This window comes from Saimiri boliviensis, chromosome 5 (assembly GCF_048565385.1).
Source record: "Saimiri boliviensis isolate mSaiBol1 chromosome 5, mSaiBol1.pri, whole genome shotgun sequence".
NCBI lineage: Eukaryota > Metazoa > Chordata > Mammalia > Primates > Cebidae > Saimiri > Saimiri boliviensis.
The window spans coordinates 39,474,592-39,480,179 of NC_133453.1; the positions used below are offsets into that span (position 1 = coordinate 39,474,592).

A 5,588-nucleotide genomic window follows, 5' to 3' on the forward strand; every position below is an offset into this window, starting at 1 on the left:
TGTAGAAGTGTAGCATTATTTTTGAGACCTCTGTTCTGTTCCATTGGTCTATATCTCTGTTTTGACCAGTACCATGCAGCTTTGATTACTGTAACCTTACAGAATAGTTGAAGTCAGGTAGCATGATGCCTCCAGCTTAGGTTTTTTTGTTTTGTTTTGTTTTATTGTCTAGGATTGTCTTGGCTATGCAGGATTTTTTGTTGTTGTTGTTGTTGTTCCATATAAACTTTAAGGTGTTTTTTTCCAATTCTGTGAAGAAAGTCATTGGTAGCTTGATGGGGATAGCATTGAATCTATAAATTACTTTGGGCAGTATGGCCATTTTCACAATATTGATTCTTCCTAACCATGAGTATGGAATGTTTTTCCATCTGTTTATGTCCTCTCTTATTTCCTTGAGCAGTGGTTTCAAGGAAATAAGAGATGTTTGTAGTTCTTCTTGAAGAGGTCCTTCACATCCCTTATGAGTTGTATTCCTAGGTATTTTATTCTCTTTGTAGCAGTTGTGAATTGCAGTTCACTCATGATTTGACTCTGTCTATTGCTGGTGTATAGGTATGCTTGTGACTTTTGTACATTGATTTTGTATGGTGAGACTTTGTTGAAGTTGCTTATCAGCTTAAGGAGATTTTGGGCTGAGACAATGGGGTCTACTAAATATACACTCGTGTCATCTACAAATAGAGACAATTTGAATTTCTCTCTCCCTAATTGAATACCCTTTAATTCTTTTTCTAACCTGATTGCTCTGGCCAGAACTTCCAAAACTATGTTGAATAGGAGTGGTGAGCAAGGGCATCCTTGTCTTTTGCCAGTTTTCAAAGGGAATGCTTTCAGTTTTTGCCCATTCAGTATGATATTGGTTAAGGGTTTGTCATAAAAAGCTCTTATTATTCTGAGATACGTTCCATCGATACCTAGTTTATTGAGAGTTTTTAGCACAAAGCGTTGTTGAATTTTTTGGAAGGCCTTCTCTGCATCTATTGAGATAATCATGTGGTTTTTTTTTGCCTTTGATTCTGTTTATGTGATAGATTACATTTTTAGATTTGTGTATGTTGAACTAAACTGAAAAACAATTTGAAGAAAGTGGTAAAAATATTTTCAAGTTCGATGAAAACTATAAACCCACATATCTGAGAAGCTCAATAGATTCCAAGGGAATGAGCCTAAAGAAAACCATACCAATAATCACATTACTAAGAGCCAATGATAAAGAGAAACCTTTACTCAGAAAGGCAAAAGGCACATTATTTACAGGTTTAAATAAGAAATATTTACAGTGGAACAAATAAAAACGGCTGACTTCTTATTAGACAATGAAAGACAGAAGACTATGGAGTGACATCTTTATAGTAATGAAAGAAAATGAAACCTGTTTACCTAGAATTCTTTAACTAGTAATAGCATCTTTCAAAATGAAGGTAAAATAAACACCTTTTCAGTAAACAAAAGGTCTTTGAAAGCAGTCCTATAACCATATTAAATGTTAAAGGGGAGTGACAGCAACAAAATTTCCAACTAGGAAGTTCCAAGCTCTTGTTCCCTAATAAGCATTTTATAAAAAGCCAGAAGTTGTCTGACCTAACTTTGTAGTAGTTCTGGAAAACAAAGGTTTACAGCAACCAAGCAAATCTCCATTCAAGAAAAAAGCCATCCTCAAAACAGTAGAAACATTTCTTGGAGTTTTTATTCGCTCCTATTCCATCTGCTCCTAAGTACAGCAGCACTGTTGGACTTGAGCAGTGGGAACCTAATTCCCAATTACCTTCATGGAACTGGAAGGAAGATCATTTAATTTGCAAATTATTATAGCTATAAATTATAGCAAATTTAGCTATAAAGGTTTGTGGGTTTTTTGTTGTTTTTATTGCATTTTAGGTTTGGGGGTACATGTGAAGAAAATGTAAGATTGTTGCCTAGGTACACACATGGCAGAGTGATTTGCTGACTTCCTCCCCATCACCTATATCTGGCATTTCTCCCGATGCTCTCTCTCCCAAACTCCCCACCCCACACTGTCCCTCCGCTATTCCCCCCAATCACAGACCCCAGTGTGTGATGCTCCCCTCCCTGTGTCCATGTGTTCTCATTGTTCAACACCCACCTATGAATGAGAACATGCAATGTTTGATTTTCTGTTCTTGCATCAGTTTGCCGAGAATGATGGTTTCCAGGTTCATCCATGTCCCTACAAAGGACACGAACTCATCATTTTTTATGGCTGCATAGTGTTCCATGGTGTATATGTGCCACATTTTCCCTGTCCAGTATATCATCGATGGGCATTTGGGTTGGTTCCAAGTCTTCACTATTGTGAACAGTGCCACAATATATATACCCAGTAACGGGATTGCTGGGTCAAATGGAATTTCTATTTCTAGGTCCTTGAGGAATTGCCACATTGTCTTCTACAATGGTTGAACTAATTTATACTCTCACCAACAGTGTAAAAGTATTCCTATTTCTCCACATCCTCTCCAGCATCTGTTGTCTCCAGATTTTTTAATGATCACAATTCTAACTGGTGTGAGATGGTATCTCAATGTAGTTTTGATTTGCATTTCTCTAATGACCAGTGATGATGAGCATTTTTTCAATTAGCAATAATCGTGCCTCAGATAAACCTCATTGGCTACGATACTGGTACTGCGCAAAGCTGATGAGCATTTTTTCATATGTTTGCTGGCCTCATATATGTCTTCTTTTGTAAAGTATCTGTTCCTATCCTTCACCCATTTTTGAATGGGCTTGTTTATTTTTTTCTTGTAAATCTGTTTTAGTTCTTTGTAGATTCTGGATATTAGCCCTTGTTGCCAATGCTTTTGGTGTTTCAGTCATGAAATCCTTGCCTATGCCTATGTCCTGAATGGTTTTGCCTAGATTTTCTTCTAAGGTTTTTATGGTGTTAGGTCTTATGTTTAAGTCTTTAATCCATCTGGAGTTTATTTTAGTGAGCTATAAAGGTTTGTTAATTTTGTTGATCGTCACAAAAACCAACTTTTGGTTTCATTGACATTCTCTATTATGTTTCTATTCTCTATTTCATTTACTTCCACTCTAATCTTTATTATTTCCTTCCTTCTTTTAGCTTTAGGTTTAGTTTGCTGCTCTTATTCTAATATATACATTAAAGAATGTATACATAGTTCCTTAACATATAAAGCTAGGTTATTAATTTGAGATCTTTATTTATAGCCATAAATTTCTCCCCTTAGCATTGATTTTTCTGTGTCCCATAAGTTTTGGTATGTTGTTTTCATTTGTCTCAAGGTATCTCCTAATTTTTCTTGTTATTTCTTCTGTGACTCACTGGTTTTTAAAGAATTGTTTAATTTCACGTTTGTGCATTTTCCAATTTTCTTCTATTACTGATTTCTAGCTTTATTCTACTGTGGAAAAATAAGTTTTAGTATGCATAGAAGTTTTTCAATCAGTTAAGAATCATGTTTAATGTGATTAAACATGATCAATCATGTTAACAGTTAACATGATTAATCATGAATGTTAATCATGAGTAACAAAAACTTAGAAACAATGCCTTAAATCTTAACATTGTAGTTTTATGATGTCATCAGGGGCCCAGATTCCTTTTCTTTATAGACAGCTATCCTCAGCATGTGCATGTTACTGTAGGGTAACATCAGATGAACTTTATATCTCCAGGCATCACAATGTATTCCAGGCAGAAAGAAAGAAGACAAGTTCACTTACATACCTATCAGCTAAGTCGGCCTCTCTTTTTGCTGTTGTTGTTTTGTCTTTTTGCGATGGATTCTCACTGTGTGCCCAGGCTAAAGTGCAGGGTGCGATCTTGGCTCACCACAACCTCTGCCTTCCTGTTTCAAGTGATTCTCCTGCCTCGGACTCTCAAGTAGCTGGGATTGTAGGCGTGTGCCACCAGGCCTGGCTAATTTTTTGTATTTTTAGTAGCAATGTGGTTTCGCCATGTTAGCCAGGAAGGTCTTGATTTCCTGACCTCGTGATCTGCCTGCCTCAGCCTCCCAAAGTGCTAGGATTACAGGTGTGAGCCATGGTGCCCAGCCCTCAGCCTCTGTTTCAAGATACTCTCTCAGACAACTTCTCTCAACAACTTTCAATTATTCTAGTTGGCCAAAATTTTGTCACATGGCCACTCCTGTCTATAAAGGAGGCTAGAAGATGTAGCTGTTTTGATAGGGGACATTTCTGCCCCTTAAAAATGGAAGTTCTTGAGATAATATATTTTAGGAAGGCAACTAGCATTCTCTGTCACAGGGAGCAAGAGACTACTTAGGATGCCATTGCTTGGGGAAACATAATGGTGGCTTGCTCTATAGTAATAAGGGGGTTGATGGTAAAAGGTGATTAGATACTTATGTATAATTTTTGATACTTATATATAATTTTTTTAAGGCAGGATCTCACCCTGTCACCCAGGCTGGAGCGTAATGGTATGATCATAGCTCACTGCAACCTCACCATCCCAGGCTCAAGTGATCCCTGACCTCAGCCTCCTGAGTAGCTGGGACCACAGACATGCACCACCACACCCAGCTTACTTTTCATATTTTTTGTAGAGACAAGGTTTTGCTGTGTTGCCCAGGCTGATCTCAAACTGTTGGACTCAAGTGATCCACCTGCCTTGGCCTCCCAAAGTGCTGGGATTACAGATGTGAGCGACTGCACCTGGCCATATTTGATGTATTTTGAAGGCAGCAGTAACAGCATTTAATGCAGGATTAGTTATGGAAAGGAGAAGGAGAAGAGAAATAAAGGGTAACTCTCAGGTTTCTGGCCTAACAATTCCAGAGATAGAAGCATCATCAACTGAGAAGAAGAAAAAACGGAAAGGCTAAGGATCCTTTTTTTTGAGTGGGGGGTGAGGGGTGGGGAACTACTTTAAAATTATGTCTTATATACACTGAATTTGAAATAATTATCATACTCAGTATCCTCTTGAATATGTCTGAGCTACTTAGAATCTTTTCCAAGAGTCACCCTCTGCCTACACTCCTCAGAAATATTTCCATTTATGCTGGAGTTAGTTCCATTTGTTCTTCACTTACATGTATCAGTTGTCATGTATATGGTAAACTTTATGTTTATAAATGGAGGGGTATGTTGATTGTATAGGTATGCTCTATGTGCCAGGCAGGCTTCCCTGGAGGGTGTATGGGGATGGAAGATGGCAGGTAGAATGGCTGAAGACCCTACATTTTCAAAGAACCAGTGTGTTTCCTGGATGGAACTCCCTTTCCCTTTAAATCCCCTTTTAGTTATCTAATGTGGAAGTGTGAGTTTCAGCAGTCTACTCTGCTTCCCTGTCAAGGCCAAAAACTTGTATCTCTGCTTAGGCTGATGCCAAATGCTCCTTAGAGAAGTTTCTTTGATGTTTGGGAGAGTGACTGGGGAAACACAGTGCTGCCAGCAGTGTTTGCTCTGTGTGCACAGAGAAAGAAAGTAGTGATAATGAAGGGTCCAAGAGATTCAGCTGTTCCAAATGCAGCTTTCCATAACTATGGACATTGCCCATGATCTGATTTTCTTTGTGTATGCTGACTGTGATGATTACTATTAGGTTTCAACTTAACTGGATTGGGAGACGA

The 5,588-nt window shown here is 38.1% G+C and overlaps 1 pseudogene; it reads right to left on the reverse strand.

The window, feature by feature from the left end:
- Positions 1-2,481: 2,481 nt before the first annotated feature.
- LOC120364367 (U4 spliceosomal RNA) lies at positions 2,482-2,661 on the reverse strand (annotated as a pseudogene).
- Between the last annotated feature and the right edge of the window lie 2,927 nt (positions 2,662-5,588).